The following is a 17,209-nucleotide window of genomic DNA, read 5'->3' as shown; positions in this document are numbered from 1 at the left end:
GACCTCCGAGTCTCATACTCCCATGTTGAAAGTCCCCTTCTTTTCAAGCTTGGTGGGCGGGTAGTCGCTTGGGCCTGCCTGGACCAGGGTCGAGCCGAGTTCGCCAGGCCCCATTTGCAGCTTTTTCCTTTCGCATTGACAGAGAATACCAAGGGAAACTTGGGGAAGTCAGACTATTTAAGAATTCAGCAACGCGGCCAGCTGCACAGCGCCGATCTCTTTCACCGTTGCTCCAACCAGGACTTGTGCCTGGAGGAAAGACGCAAGCTAGCATTGGGTTGCATGCTTGCGTACAAGAAACACAGGAACATGAACAATGTTGATTGTCCTGAGGGAGTAGCGAGGTACCAGTTTAGCAGAACTCAAAAGGTTAAATGAAGACACACCTGGAATATAATAGAGGTGCTTTTTAGCGTATGTAAATACAACCGAGAGGAAATGCAAACGTGAAAATGTTATAGATACATAAGAGATTCCTCAATCAGGATGAATTGTAAAGCAATAAGATCGGTGAATAGCCAGTTACCTAGATCGACGAAGCACATAAAATACATGTGCTTCAAACGAGTATAGGTCATTTTATAGCGTGATAAACATATAATAGCTGAATATGTTAGAAGTGGTTTCTTGCCAATATCTGTACATTCCTACGAAGCATAAAGGCGACAAATTTATAAATAGTGACCTTATCTCTTCCGGTGCCCGTATATCACTGGTTGGGTAGATCCTTGTCCATAGTCTAGGCTTTTATTCACCTTGGATAGATAACATTTACTACTGCTGCTTCCGCCGTAAGGATAGGCTAGCTAGCATCCGGTCTGACTCGATTTTTCCTTGGGCAGAATAACGCTGTTGTCACGGGTTCAACGTTTTGTCTTTTCACTGCCACCAATACAGAAACCCAAACCAATGTTCTCACATGCCTCTCTCGTCATTATACTAGGAACTCCACAGAGAGTAAAAAGCTCAAAAAGTAGAAAGTATAGCCTCAACTGTCCCTGTCATGAGGTGACCATTATCCTGTTCACTTCAGTTGTTTCCTGCGCCCATTGCGAGACGGCCATCCGAGATGTTGGTCTGGACCGAAGTGAACACACGGCTCGTGCAGTCCAACCCACTCAGTCTCTCCTTCTTCCTCTGCTCGCAGATGAGCACTTTCTTTCAGATTTCAACGTACGCTTATCTCACTTCACGTCACAATCGCCGACTAGTGCGGCGGGAGCGATAGCTCTGCGTCGCTTTCGCACAGGTTTGTGTTGTGATTCTAGTTGCCTGCTGTATCTCTCGCTATTCCGTCACTCTCGCCTCTTAAGTGTATACCCAGTCATTCCCAGCCCACCCTGGGCTAATTGTTTCTGTTAATACTTCTCATTATTACCGGGACTGAGTTTATTTCACAAGCAGTAACCGGGAGTCTGGTTGGTACCTGGAGTCGCAGGTTGAATCTGGTGAGGGGAGGCTTTGTGAAGAATCTGACTTTAGTGCCAACACACAAACCATCGCTGAGCATTTTCTAACAAATCAGCTAAGGGATAGTCGCCAAAGGCCTTGCTTACTCCATTTCAGCCTACGCTGCCAAGCGTGGATGGTTCCAGCAGCCCTAACCTATCCGTAACCGGGGTGAGTGTCTAAGTGCGGAAAGGACATCGAGCGGGGGGGGGGGGAGAAGCGTACAACTAAGCGCAAAAGTGAACAATTAGGAGACTACCCTTGTAGGTGTCCCAGACACTACCGCACTGAAGTACCGGCATGTGTAAGCTGAACAGGGCTGAAAAGCAACGAAAGGCCTTTGTGGTAAAATTTCGACCGAATCATCGCGTAAGTAAAATAGTTAGCTTGCAATTCCAGCGTGCAGCACGATAAACAAACGGCCTATATTTCCGTTAGGGAGACCAGACATACAAGCGAAGCGTTTAAGATAGGGAAGAGTTCTCCTTGAAATAGGGAACAGCACAGTAAGGTCGTGTGATTGCGCGGATACAGCAGTAGTTATCAGCACTGCTATTATGAAACAAAGCAAGCTGGTCTATTTTCAGAAAATCGGTGTAGTAAGATTTGTTTCGGTTGTATTTTTTAGATAAAATATATTGTGTTCCGAACAGTTAATGCTGTTAACCGCTGCTCAAAACCATTTTCAACCTATAATAAAAATACGTCAATCAAAATAATGATGATAATAATAAATGATTATGCTACACCAAGCTAAGTGTTTGTTTAAAACAGCCCGTAACAGATTCTAGCGCGAAGGTTTTCCCAACGAACTTAGCTTCTTGATCAGACGTGCTCCCGCCGACGAAACGTTGAGAGAAGATGCTTTCAAACCACTAACGAGACAAACAGTGATACGACAAAATTAAAAAAATAAATAAATATTTTACAGTGCAGTAAACATGATCGCATGGAACACAATGATAATACCTGCTGCTCGTTAGGGATCGGCGCAATTGGGCTTGATTTACTGCACGTTTGGTGCAACCTCTTTACGACCGCTTGTGAGGCATGACTTTTTAAAATTAAAAAAAAAGACTCTTGAGCAAGGACAAGAAAAATGCTGCACATGGTAAAACTACTAAATTAGTGAAATGCCATAAAACAAAAGAAAGCCCAACCATTTTTTAGAAACAAAAAAATTGTTTCAAAAAAAAAACAGAAAAACAAACTATAATCAAATCTAATACATAAAACTATCAGATCCACTTTGTTTCAGTTAAGCGCCGCCACTATTTCAGTCGAGTATTATAACTGGCTGGAATACGCTGTAACATATCATCTTATCCATTGCATCCTTGTCACTTATGCGTACCATTTTCGCTGTATACTGTACGGTAACGAATCATGATGGCGATGTAGCTTCTAAGTACGTCCTGATTATGTTGTCCTACGGGGGCTGCTAGTTCACGATTGTAAGGCTGGTCTGAGTAAGGAGCGCGTGCATGAGCGGCCCTATGGGATTTCCGTGCCCTAGAATAGGCAATGCTGAGTGCCTTTCACTAAAAAACGCTGTGACATTGAACGAATATCTACAGCGACGGCAATATTTCTTCTATCGCCTCAGCATTGACTTAGCTCAGAATCCAGCTCTTAGAAATCTGTCGTTTTCTCATACATAAACTAGAGCAGGGGTGCGCATTAAAGAAAGAAAAAATACCGGACAAAAAGGAGCTAGCTGGCCAGCCTGAGCTCGACACAAGCAACAAAACAAAATTATGGTGGCAGTGAAAGGTATCGGCACTGCTGTAATCCACGTGGGTGTGATTATCGCCCGGTCGAAGACACTCTAGTGGGTGCTCCATTACGTTGTAGGGCTTGTAACCCTCAGTGCTACACCGTCATCCCTTGATATCGCTTCTTGTCGGTTCGCTTTGCTTTATTACGGCCAGGCAACAACAGTTTCAGCAAAACAGACACAGCCGCAGAGATCAGTAGCAACCGTAGAAGCGACAAGGCTGCAAACAATGACAAACAATATAACAGCATAATTTATGCCGCTCCTCTGATAATGGAAAATACGAAAAGCTGATCATTATGTACGGCGTAGAAAGCCAAACAGGCAATGCACGTTTTCTCTTTTACGATTAATTATCGATCACTTATTGGCATAAACATATGTATAAGAGATTGAATTCTTACAGAAGTAAAGTTTATCGATCGTTGGATAGTCGGATAGTGCATCTCTGCGGGGGTGTTAAAAAAAGACCAATATAGTCAGGAGTTATCGCAGAATGGAGTATATCTACATGCAATCCGGCGCGCTGCATCTCCAACAACGGCATCGGCTTAAACAGATCGTAAAAAGTCGAAAGAAATATACCATATAGTCACGTAGGCGCACAAACGACGCTGTAGTAAACCGAATCCAAGCCCACTCAAAGCATATCCGAATAATCAGTCAATAGATACGTACTTGTTCCTACTTCTACGCGCTAACCTCCCTGCTACCAGAGGGATTGCAGAAGCCTCGTAGAGTTTCGCGAGTTTCTTCGCCTCTGGGGGAGTGTCGGACGAAGCCGAGCGATGGCAAAGCCTTCGAACCTCCCCGATGATCCATATTCAGAGTCAGCTGCGGTGTCAACCCCAGCAGCCGCATCGGAGGGACGCAGGCCACTCAGACGACTACGTCAACCTGCTTTCGCCTCGACGACTCCAATGCAACCAAGCAAATGGGCCCTTTGAAAACATGGGGTGGCATTGTAACCAACTGCTTAATCAGCGCACTATTCCCTTTCCCTCTTTCTCTCTCTCCATGTGTTCCTGTGCCTTTGTCTGATTTCTCGGATACGGCGACGAGTACGAGGAACTGAATGCCAGATCAGAAAAGCAAGGCGAGAAGCCTGCACCCTTTGTGGCCAAAAAAGCTTAGGCGGCACCGCGGGCACCTATGCGGGTTGCTAGGTCGGTGTAGGGGGTAAGCCAAGTTGCGCCAGGGAGGACCAATAGGGGTTGTAGGGACCAGCACCTACGGCCTGCACAAAAAAATCAACTGGCTAGTGGTAGGCTTACGAAAGTCGTGTCGTTGTCGTACACACCGTGCCGGCGGCAGCGATAGAGTAGCTAACATGCTAGAAAGGTGAAACGGAGGGGAGTCGTGGTGGATGTCGGTTCCGCAGGGCGAATTAACTGAACCCGTTGTTATGCGCTACCACTCGTTTGGGTCAACTCTCGCCCTATTTCTGTTGCAACTCAGATCTCTTAGTAAGCTACAGAAATTCTACTATACTCAGAGCAGGAGAGTGTATGTGTGCAGATGTGTCCTAGGCCTATACCTAGCGGTGGAAACTCATGGCGATTTCGGCCGTTTGGACTAAGTGTCGTCCACCGTTGCATTACTTCCTAGTAAAGGATTGTGCAAAAGTAGACGAGACACACGGCACAACGTAGGCCAGCGCCAGGAGCCCATCGTAGGTCTGTCGCGCGGGCGTACGGGGGTACCCGCATCGTGCGAGGGAAAAGGCACTCTGAACGAGTACTGATTGGCCCGCTCCTTGAATCTCTTTGTGTAGACCGATGCATGCGCTCCCACATAATCCATTTCAAGGTGCCAAGTCAACAGGGCACTTAACAGTATCGACAATGTGGAAGATGTGCGTGCGCCGATCTAGTGTGTGTCGTTTGTGTATAGCATCGGTTTAGCCAACTGAAAGAGAAGCGTTGACTGGATCATATATATAGCACTTCTGTTGCTTCTTTCAGGTTCGACTCGAGGGCTTGTATTGAAGTGTGGGGAAACGTAAACACGTGGTATGCCCAACGTTTGGATAGAGGGCACCCGCAGGAAAAAAGGATTGATCGGTCCGGAATGGATGTGACTGCCTGCGCCGTGTAGAGGCACGTCCAACTTGTATACGCACTACTAAGCAGAGCTCAACAATGTGCCTCATTGCAGGGCTAGGATTCTGCCCATTGAATTGTACCCAGAAATGAATGGAGATTGTTTCCTACAAACACGGCCTTAAGGAAGTTCTGCGAGTACACATTACCACTATAACATCTAAACCTTCAAGTGTTCAATGACGCTTATTAAAGTGGGTTGAGTAGGTCTTTTAAAAAGAATTATTTTGTAGTATATAAAAAAGAACACGTAATAGAATTTTAACGTTCTAATCAAGCATTTTATTTGGTTTGCTTAGAATTTAAACGACTTTTCGATAACTTTGGATGAGCTACATTTTGATACTTGCTGACACTGAATTATGTATCATGTTAGGGGAGTAAGTCCAATACTTATTCCTCTAACATGATTCGAAGTTTCAAATGGAAACCGTTTCCTGAGGAAACTTAATTTTTATAGGAAACGAAACACATCAGAATATCCATCTATCTGCAAAGCATACTATGTCGGCTCTTGAATCAAATCATCAGCTTCATAGCATGTTTTTCTCGATTGCTTTTACTCGTTGCTAGATTTAATCCTTCTTCGAAATTTAATCCTCCTTTAGCGAAACTTTCCTTAATCGAGCTACTGAATGTACAATTAATCGATCGGATAGATTAAGTATATACTGGTCGCCTATTACCTCTCTTGGGAACATAGGAACAAATTTCTATCAACAGGATTGTCTCTGTTACGTTTTTGTCAGCCAAATAATGGACTTCTTGCTATTTACTGCTTCGGGGGGCCCAACACACAATATTAGATATGGTGTCGGCCAACTCGTTCTATATCATTTATATAACGGTATAGAGCCGCAGGATGGGTAAACTGATGACGACTAGTTGAATCCGTTTACGGGCCATTTACGTATTTGCAATTATAAAATTGAAACTCTCATTAAAATAAGCTGTGTAGCACTTGGGTCTGCATATTTAGGTTTTGTTAAGTCACGTTCATGGGTCAGGCGAGACAGGCGTCTGGCACCGTGAGATACAGAAATAGTAGGAGGCACTATTCATAATATGCTCAACGCAAACTAAAATTGAGTGCAGCTGGATTTCAGCATATATTAAGCTAGTGTTTCACTCAGAGGTCTTCGAATATATATTTTCTATTCGTACCAACAATCACAATTGAAACTACAAATTACGAAGTCGAGATTAAAAATAATTTTGTTTTTTCTCAAGTGAGGATAGGTGCTTATTTGAAACCATAATTCTTAATAACATTATACCGTTCCGTTTTTCAGCATACGAGCTTGAAAGTTTCAGCCATGAGAAATTAACATCCGCGCTGGTTTGTTGCTGGTCGTAGATCTGTGAACTCGACACGAGCTCCCTCTATGAATTACGTTTGGTTATATATTGTCTGAAATCTTTTTATCTTATCACCTAGGTCTGTTTACTAGCGTCTTCGCTATCCGTTTCCCCAATAGACACATCTACTAATTAGGTGCCTATACGCCTTTACCGTATTCAATTTATTGTCAGCTCTCTCATCCTTCATTTTACTCTCACCCTGTTTTCGAAAATCGCGCCCTTCGAACAGGTCGTCCTCTACCTGCCTGCCTAATATTCATGTTATTTCATGTCAATTTACGACAGCTCAATAGTAGACCTTGCATTCATTCAGCATTACAGTTTTGGCCACCATTGTCCCTGCCATGCCGACGGACAAAAGCGTTCGCCCAATCCAGCCTCGGTCTCCGTTCGAGTTTTCTACGTTACCCTCCACCCCGACGTCATTATATCATCGCGGTATGCTTTTAGTGCGTACATACTATTGAAAATACGCTATTGCTTGATTTCGCTTGAGCGTCGGATTGAAGAGGGAACAACAAACGGACCTCTGAATGGACGCACGGTCAGGACCGACGAAAACCGAGTGAATAAATATGCACACCCATTTGCACGAATATTCATTAGGACAATACAGAAATACTGTGCAAACACAAAATGGGAGAGAGAAAACGGCGGAAGACGCTAGAGACTCTGGGGGTTAAGTGCTGAAAACGAAGCTTAACGGTGAAGTTGAAATGCTCACAAAAAATGCTTTGCTACTTGCTGGCAGCCCGCTAAGTGTCGGTCTGTCCGCTTGCCCGTGGACTGCGTGCGAGTCTGGCGGCCGCTCTTTGTACTTCCTTTATTATTATACTTAGAGGGCTGATACGGGAACACGATGTAAGAACAGGACTATTCTTCGGATTGGTGAACGGGGGAAGATCTGCGGCCGAACGCAGGTTTACTCGCTTGCTCGAGAACAAGCATAATATACCTCTCTTCAGCCATCAGCGACATGGATAGGATCACAACGAATGATGGTCAAAGACGGACAGTGGTTACAGACAGAGAAGTTGGGGTCGAGAACGATATCAGGACATAGTTTTTAGACCCCGTTGTTCGGGGGCCAGAGGTGACGAAGCACGAGGGAGACGTGAGCGAAAATGAGGCAGATCGATTTGTTTGGGAGGAATTTCTAAGTGCCAAATGCGTTCAACAATAAAAACGAAGTTGTGAGAAGCGCACATTAAAGGTTGAATACCGTTGCAATAAGTAAATGTGTTAGGACAGGTAATGACGATGTTATACTTGACGTATAATAACAAGGTTATAAATATTTTATGGGAAAAATCGGTAAAAACAATAGAAATACTAGACAAAAAAGACCTAACTTTAGATGCCTCAGTTTAGACCTTTAAGGCTGCTAGTGGATGTACTTATGTCTGTGCTAGTCATCCCACACTAGCCCAGAAAAAAATACAACCATACTATAAATTAGTTGTTTTCCATACACCTCACCCTGCTGCAGTGCATACCTAGTTCCTATAAGTGCGCGAGCTTTTTCATCGTTCGACGGATTGATTACCTACTCGAGGCCCACAGCCTTCTAGCTGGTAAGCCAGAAGAACATTGTTCCAACTTTGTTATCAATTTAGCCGGCAGAAGCAGCCCCGGTGGTCGTGAAAATAATCTAATCTATTATGGAACAGATCAAGTTGGAATACTATTGTACAAGGAGAACCAGCTGGATTTTTTCTGTTACGTCTTGATCGGCCTGCTTACCAGGACATTGATGCATTCAGTAAACTGAATGTAAAGTATTACTTTTGTTGATATCTTTCAAAGCTGACAAAGCTTTGCTGTGGTAATAAAGTTGGCAAAACCAAAAAACTACCGTACTACTGACATTCCAGATTTTCATTGACTCTACGCTCTACCACGCTTCTATCCTTCTGGACAATTTGTGTTATTTCGAGTATTTTGCAGTAACTATGTATGTACGAATCCAGTTCGAAGTTGTAAAGCCGGCTGGATCAGTATATACCAGCTTCGTAGTGGTAGGCGTGTCCGTTACCTTGGCAGGACTATACGAGTTCGAATCCTCGTATGCTAATGCAATGGATAGCATTTAGTATGCTCAAAACAATCGAAGCTGTCTGTCGCACAACAAAACTCTGAGTAAATCAGATTAAATCTACAACATCTTTATTTATACAGGCGTTGTGTAATATATATTCGATATATTAATTAAAAAAGGATGCATGTTTGCACATCCTTCACGCAGAGCCCCTAAAAAAGATTGATCTTCGTTTTGACTCCGAATATCAACTTGTGCGTTAATTAGGCGAGTGTTTACATATCCGAACAAGAAGCAATTCTTTTTATACAACGTCTTGTTTCTCATAATGACATGTTGTTGCCTAATCAGTTTCCACATTCCAGTTTCCCTCCGCAGCAAGGCTCAAACCTAGGTAGCACTCCGTCTAATACGTTGTGTCACTAGAACCACTGTACCATGCGGTCGTTCGATATCTCATCCTTTACCTCAGCCGGCTCTTCCCGTTACTGCACAATAGTGTCTCACGGCTACTACGAGGGGAGGTCAGGCGTTCATTGGCAGATTTCGTCTTCTGTCCCCTCAATGTTGGGGTTGAGGTGACTTTTCTCCTTGTTCCACTTCCCGAGCTAGCGACGATTTTTTGCCTACCTCCGGTGTTTCTACCGCCCCTCTTTGTACCTACCCTCTTTGGCTTCAGCTCTTCTGCCCTCGTGGGGCATCTCGTACGCACTTTCTCTCCCCCCTCTTATTGCTTCCATGTGCTTACTCGTTTTTTCTCCAGCACGATCTCGATTCTCTCTTCTCCTAAACTTGGCCATTAGCCCACCGCGAATTGATTGACTCCTTCTTTTTCCCGATCCGTCGCCCCAGCTACTGCCCCCCGCTACCACTGCCGTTAGCTGTCGTCCCCGCCCCGCCTATCGATTCAGACCGCTTCCCTTCGGCAGCTAGCTGTCGCTTACTATGTGCTGTCACTCTTCTGGTTTGCCCATCCTTTCATTGGCCATCTTTTTTCTCTATTTTCTTTAGTGAGAAATTCTGCCCTTCTGCAGGCTTGTACAGCTGCTACTATTCGTGGGCGAACGAGGCTCTGCTTACCACCAGCAGACGACAGTTGAGTATATCCGTGTATCGACGCTTAGTCGGGCCAATGGTTCGCTTAGTTTGTGCGTTTCACAAAGACAATCAAGCAATAGGGATACTTCAAGACATAACACTTTTCCCGTCTCCTATTTTTCCGTGTCGTCTTCCATAGTCCTTTTCTCATCAGCCGTTACGCGAGCACAAAGTGACAACTCTAGAGTCACCAGGCGCCGAGGAAACGCGGATTAATTTGCAAGAGCGAATTGAAAAATAGATGCGATTTCTAAACGTTCTTTCAGTAGGAGTGGTTAAGCTAGACTGTGTATCATTGTCTTGTCGATTCGTTTCGTTAAATGCGGATGATTAAGTTAGTTCTCGATCGTTTCACTCGTCTTCCAACCCTAAAAGTCCATCTTCGTTCCAGACAAAGGGAAAGCGGAATTTTGGGACTTCATTTAGTCGCGGAGCAATGTGGTTTGCCTAGAAGTGACTGGATGTCAAGTGGTAAACTGCACCTGAAGAGAATACTCCCCAGCAGGGCACTTCGAATGCGGTCTGCGATGAGCCGCCCTTGTGTGCTTCACGAGGCCGTTGTAGGTGCCTGAGCTTCTACTCCAGACGGCGACTACCGTCGAATGCCATTACCTAACTAACTGGCTCCAGTGCGGCGCAAGCCAGGGCTTTAGGTCCTGTGGGGGCAAAGTGCCGGAGCTCTCGAAAAGCTACAAAGAGTGAAAAGTCGTCGGCTGTGGGTCCGACAGCGGACCCGGAGAGACAAAGCGGTAAGACAACAGGAATGGTTGAAGTTAGACAGAGTACGGTTGAATTGGCTGCAGCGTTAAAGTGGGAATTCAGGAGTTGCTTAGCTAGACAGCAGCAGCAGAAGCCGCATGAAGCGAGTAAAGCAGCCAACGCAGCTGCTACTACCACTCATGCTGGTGTTACGGCAGCGATGGTACCGGAGATCTGCGCGCGCCAAAAGCTCTGCCGCATTACGGTTAGAAGCATCACTCGGTCCTGCGTACACTGGAGTCAGCGTTGAGCCGTGAAGCCTCCAACCGGCTGCCTGATGAGTCCCCAGGAGAACTACGGCTTTTGCTACAGCAGCCCCTCCTCGTTGCCGACCGCCGCTGAGTCGACTCGAACGCGTCCGTCCGTTTTTTGTATTTGCCGCTACCACCGCTACACCGTCAGCTATCCAGGCAACCAGCCAGCCAGTCAACCACCAGCTCCGGCGCGCTGTTTGCTCTCATTGGCGGCACTGCCACCAACGGGGGCTACAAAAAGGGGCACAACGAGAAGACAGGGGCATGCCGCCATGCTCATTGCTGCTGCTGCTGCTACTAGAGCAACTCTGCTCAAACAGACAAAGCTAATCGGACTCATCGCGTCGGTTTCTCTTTCTTTGCCGACTCTAGTGAGTTTAGTATGTCGACAAGGACTTCCTAACGTCATCCGTAGCCTCTCACCGCCGTCGTTTCCTAAAACCTCAACCAGCGTAGAGCCAATGCACGCTTCCAGAATCCCTTCCTCGGCCCGTCTTTTCCTTTGCCGTAGCAGCCCGTATTCGTTTACGATGTAAAGGGAACACACGTTCTCTTGGTGTTTTCAGCCTGCTTCTGCAACTGCATTAGACAGAAAAAAGAGTATATGTAAACGTAGGGCGAAGGTCACTCGACTTTTATCCTTCTTCTCTTGCTGCGGTCGTTGATCCCCTCAGCAGCCAACACCGAACATCGGGCGCCAACGCTAATGCTGCCCCTGTCGAAGCAACTACACAACGGCCGGTAGCTCTGTATTTGACAAAAATGCCTTTTACGCTGATGGGAACCAAACTAAAGAGGGATTCTCCTGGGGCAAAGCGCAAGCAAAGGGTCAGGTGGGGGCGAGAAAGAGAGAACTTCAATAATATTTAATTTCATTCTTAACCTTTCCGCCGAACCGGATTCACACGAAGCACAAATGAACTGACTCAGTTTCCTGCATTCAGGTTACTGATCTGGCCAAGATTTTGAGGCCGTATGCCGTTGAGGGATCCCGCGTAGTAACGACCGGGGAGGACCTTATATAGCACATTTAAGCATGGCTCTAATTTCCCATTGGGACGATTAATGAAATGATAGAATTTACAATGTAAAGGTGGTAATGTTCGGTACTTTTATGTACAGCAAGAATAGATATCACTGTAGGAATGATAGGTATTGCGCAGCGTTTTCGCAACTTTTAAGTATAATGCAATTATTAGATTAGAATTAATTAAATACGGATGAAACATATTCGTGTGACACAGAACGGGCTTATCGCTTGATGTGGCTGTAAAAATGAAAACATATAGCTCTTGCCTGGGTAATGATTATAGGTTAAATAGAAGTACTCATGTCTACAGTTTACTAACAAAGATAGCTAGTATTGCAGCTGACAAGACTGTATCACCAGTGTTTCATTGTTCCACAGATCCATTACAGATCAGAGATCTGATTCCGCTGAAAGCTTTTTTTTTTTTTTTTTTTATAGTTTTCAACAAAATCATACTACAAGCTCTTTTCGCAGTTCCTCTTTAGAATGGAATCAACGTTCAGCTCATACAGCTTTGTATCCGTTGGCCCATTTTGATGCACTACGCTAGCAAGAACTCTCTTATAGAAAAAGCTGATCGAGGGCAAAAGCAAAGCTTCATCTTAAATCTTCGCGTTTGCCTTCTTCTCAGCGTTCCAGTTCAGTGTAATCATCATTTCGAAACCGGAAGCTAGAACTCAAATGTCACCACCGCGTCGCCTATGTACCGCGACATGTCTGTGTGTCACCTCAATCAGAGGCCAGTTACTGCTATTGGTTGTACGAGAGGATAGCAGGCAAAGACTGAGAATACCATGCGAACATACGTACACTTACACACCTCGGGATGTGACATCCAGTGATCTGAACGACTATCGCCTGCTAGCTTGTCGCCAGCTTGCTTCTGTATCCATTTCGTTGCCGATGGCTGTACGGTAGAGGCTTGCCAGAGGGTTAGGAAGTGTGCGAGAGTGGAGACACGATTTTCTCAACTCGTGAGTGCGATACTGTAAGAGCAAAACCTGGGAAGAGAGGCCCGTCAACGATGTTGTCTTTAATTGTTGAGGAAATGACTTTGGACGGAGAATGAAAAAGGTGGGAGTGAGCCGTGCTCACTCAGAGACGAGCTTCGGTCCTAGGATGAAGTGTTGCCCGGCAGACTTAGGGCCCTAAACATCGCTTCTGACTGTCTTCGTGGAAGGGAGAAGCCGATGGATAAGATAAACGAGCTTAGATAAGACGTTGGTGCTCCAATGGGGTTCAAAAGCTACTACGATGCTTCTTCTCGATCTCGGCAAAGAAAGGTTATTTTTGAAAACCAGTTTTGTTATCAGAGCGGCAGAAAAATTAAGAAATAGATTAAGCGAGTGAATAATATTTCGAAAAAAGTGTGGTCTATTAGTTATGAATGACACAATCAGCAGTCAATCAAATAAATGAACTCGCTAGACTGATTTGGGTTAGCAAACGTCTTATTGGTTTTGCAGTGTCTCAGAAATACTGTTTGTAGGGACTTTGTTTACGATAATGTTTCATCAGAAAGATGACGTAAACTTTCAAATTTATTTTCGAGACTATCATAAACCTAAAAAGACTGGTGCAGAAAAGCAAAGTTGTGGAAAGTGCGGAACTTAGAAGACCAACAAATTATAATCAAATGAAATAGGATAATCACTAAAAATATGTCGTCTCCTAGCGCAAAAAAATTCTCAGCGATTAAGATACAGCACTTTTCGATGTCTTTGTCAGATCCTCCGAGCTCTCAGTAAAATCTATTCCTTGAGACATTTGAAAAAAAAAGGGGGTTCCGGCAAGATTATATGCTATGTAAATGTGTAATTTCGAATTGAATATGGCGGCAGTATCGGGGTCGTAGAAGGATACTTTTCAGAAATACTTGCTTAGAGAAAAACTGTTTTTTTTTTGTCTCTTAGAAATATGAGAAAAACTGGACGCTTTAGATGACTAATTATGACCAAGATACAGCCTTGACACTTGAGTCTATATTTTCACTAGTAGCCTATCCACATGTTATATATAAGTTGCGACTGACTGCCGCAACCCACTATTCTTCGTTCATTCATGCTAGAAGAAGCATTCTGCGGACCTTTATTATGTTTAGCACCGCCTTTGCCGAACACCGATGTGCATATCTCGCCTGGGAATCACTCTCCGGTTCAAAATGGACATTAATCTAACTAGCCTTTAGGATCCAACGTAGTTCTCACCATTTAACGGGCCCTATGGCAGCAGGTTGTGTGCCTTTTATGAGCCTGATGTCATCTATCCTAGCCTGATGCAAAGCACATATGGGGTACGCTTCGCGCAAACGTACAGAGTGAAGGAGCACATCCAAGAGGGACCTGCATTATAAGACGATGCAACGGACTATTAACCTACCAAAGCTTACATACGATAAGCTGGTAGAATTAAGAATACTATGTGCGTCGGTGTATGGAGGTGCCGTCGAGTTGGTTGTTCTAGCGCTACTTCCTTTAGTCTCTGACATTAGCTTTTTTCTGCTTTAGCGTGTCGGACAAAAGTGGCGCCAAAAAGGAAACAACAGTTGTGCTCGTTTTTAGTTCAACTGAGACAGGAAGCCATCTAGCGCGTAGTCTGCATACAATTAAAGCGTGGATCGTGAATGAAGGTGCAAGGCATAATGCGATATGAGCAGTCACACAGCCCACTTCGCTGTTTGGTAAGGTACCATTGTCGACTTCTTTGCAATGCCCTGCATTCTTTGTCTTTTCCCCTGGGGAAAGAAATAACTCCATCGCTCGCAGGCAGTCTTGAGGACAGCAGTAGCTCTTCTTAGGGCAAGACAGATGAGCGTTGGCTCCCTGAGGAAAGCAGGACGCAAAAGAGCTGGAAACCTTTTAGAATCAACAAGACACAAGAAAAGCGAGGAGGCTGAAAGGCCTCAAAACGAGTCACAACAGAGCGAGCGCAAACTGGAGTATGGGGCAAAGGGTAAGCTCGAAAAACGAGGCACTGGCTAGTGGTGCAGAAGACCGCAAATAAGCGAAGAATTATTTCGAGAACGCTATTCGTAGAGGATGAAGTAAGAGTTTGAAGGTGATCATGTGAAGACTTTACAACGAGACGCGAATTTATAATGATGACAACAACTAGAGTTGGGACGAAAAAGAACGCCCAGAAGAAGTCGTGTGCGAACGCCCACACACTGCTTCTATTCATGCGGTGACGCGATCCACCAAAAGGATTAACAGGCGTACCTTTGAGGGATTAGCGACGGACCTCTGCATTGGCGGAATCTCCAGAAGAGAAGAAACAATAACAAACAAACAACAGGATTAACTACGCGCGTTTCTTCAGGTCAGTGATGCACTAGATAGGATAAGGGAGATTAGATCCTCATTTGTTATAACAATCTATGATAGATCAAATTAATGCTGAACCTAACCGTTATTTGCCGTTTGACTGTTATATTGAGAAGCCGGTGAGGATAATCCAATAAATTTAAAAGGAGCACCGGCTCATGCACCTCACTAGATTGTTTCGTTAAGTATTAACAGTGATTTTCGACAGTGAAGAAGGATCTAGTTGAATTGGGTCGCATTTATTGGGTGTTTGTATACTTTATCGGACGCGTTTTAAATACGTGTGTTACCATCTTTTGCTTTCCTATGAGCTATATGTATGTAAGGCTCAAATAGTTCGAGCGATAATGTAATGGCTTTACAGCTAATTTCGGCCGCCTTCTTCTTTAAAAATGGGGACCAGTTTATGCGCAGCTTAAACCAATCCCGAACGTGTCCCTATTCCGAAGTTTAAGTGGCATAATGAAAACACAACAATGCACGCATAATGATTTTTTAAATATTTTTTCGACCTTTTACGTGGATACGACTCACGTCCTAAAAGAAGATCTTCATTAATAGGCTGACACAACGGTTGTTTCAGATAGCTTATGCTATCGGTAGTTGTCGGGTATTTTTTTCCAAGTTGATTTAACTCTGAAGAAAAGGCTCTAGGTGGCAGGGAGTCGGTTGTTTTACCTGGGCCTACAACGAAGTCGCGGTTATTGGGTAGTGTTAAGGTCATTGAGATTCGGATCGTTCTGGTCGAAACAAGTTGGAATATTGGAAAAACAATTTTCGCTATATAATACGTTTTCTATTCACGGATTTTATTAAAAATGCACTATTGTGCTATCAGACGACACGTGTCGGATCTATCTATAAGCCGTGGGACACTTTTCGAGTTCAACCATCGCCATTTCCGGCAACTTGTGTAAATATAGGGTGCGCTGCTAAAAAACGACAGTAGATCTGTCTAGTTTATTGACTATAATCGCTAATGCAAGATGTATTCTTTGCACGAACGTAATCAAAGAAGAAGTCATGGACTAACAAGGGTACAACTTTGCAAGCAAGGGTTTCCCGTAAAATGGATAATGATGATTCGAAAGATCAATTAAACGTGGCTACAAAGGTTCCAGAATGCTGGCATAGTTGTCCTTCGTCCGCCCGCTATATCTGCCCAAGCTTGTTCTATCAAATAATTATCTGCTTTGCTTTTTGCTGAACCAACTTAAAGAAAATATGTTGCATGCAAAAAGAGCCTCGGAACGTCTATAGGCCAATCTATCGAAAGCAATGATGAGTATTGGCGTCTAAAGACTCCAAGCTTAAGGCAGAGGTGGCCGGTAATAATAATAATAAACAACAAATCCTTTGATAAGTAGAAAGTTGTGTTTCTTCGAATAATTGGCGCCGACTTTTCCACAAACGAGTGGTCGCGACGGCTTGAACACTCCCAAAATCAATATACCTACACACGTACAGCAGTGCGGTCAGGTTTAGGAGTATAAGCTGATAAATGCACTCATGCTGGCTTACTTCTCTGCAATCGTATAGCGCACTGAGGAGAGACACGAAACAGTGAGGACTACAAATAAAAAATAGGAAATCTGAGCAAAATAGTCATCCACTAAGGGATCTAGTTTTAGCAGCAGCCTAAGGGAGACATTATTGAAGACAAAAAACCAACAGGCACTGTCAACTCGTGCATCAACTGCTGGTACAATTATCATCTCTATCGAGAACGGACGACGCTATGCTCCATTCCCTTAAATGCTCTGGATGAGAAGTCAAATTAGAAGTCTCTAGGAAGACAACGACAGAGGTGCCGAACGAACAGAATAGGGAAGGGGCTTGAAGGCGAGAATAGCAAGGGACAACAATCATAGAACGGTGTAGTCGTCGTCGTCATCATCGTGAGCATTTTTGCTCTGAAAGCGAATCAGCCAACCGTATAGAAAACCAAAAAGGTAGCAGCCTAAAGAAAACTAAAGAAGAACCCTTGGCAACAGTGCGCGCAAAAGAAAGAACGGGA

At 44.4% G+C, this 17,209-nt stretch overlaps 1 protein-coding gene across 2 annotated transcripts in view; it reads left to right on the top strand.

The window, feature by feature from the left end:
• Positions 1–17,209, top strand: part of LOC147756854 (uncharacterized) — an 89,194-nt gene that overhangs the window by 18,649 nt on the left and 53,336 nt on the right. The window contains exons 3-4 of one of the 2 annotated variants that reach the window (XR_015324018.1): positions 5,191–13,152; positions 13,971–15,187. The gene's annotated coding sequence lies outside the window, so the exon portion shown is untranslated. Of the gene's footprint in view, positions 1–5,190; positions 13,153–13,970; positions 15,188–17,209 lie in introns of those variants that run through there. The other variant, XM_086983979.1, reaches the window with a different exon arrangement.

The sequence above is a fragment of the Varroa destructor genome, unplaced genomic scaffold (assembly GCF_002443255.2).
Source record: "Varroa destructor unplaced genomic scaffold, Vdes_3.0 BEIS01000003.1, whole genome shotgun sequence".
Taxonomy (NCBI): Eukaryota; Metazoa; Arthropoda; class Arachnida; order Mesostigmata; family Varroidae; genus Varroa; species Varroa destructor.
This window is presented reverse-complemented; position numbering and strand designations above follow the sequence as displayed.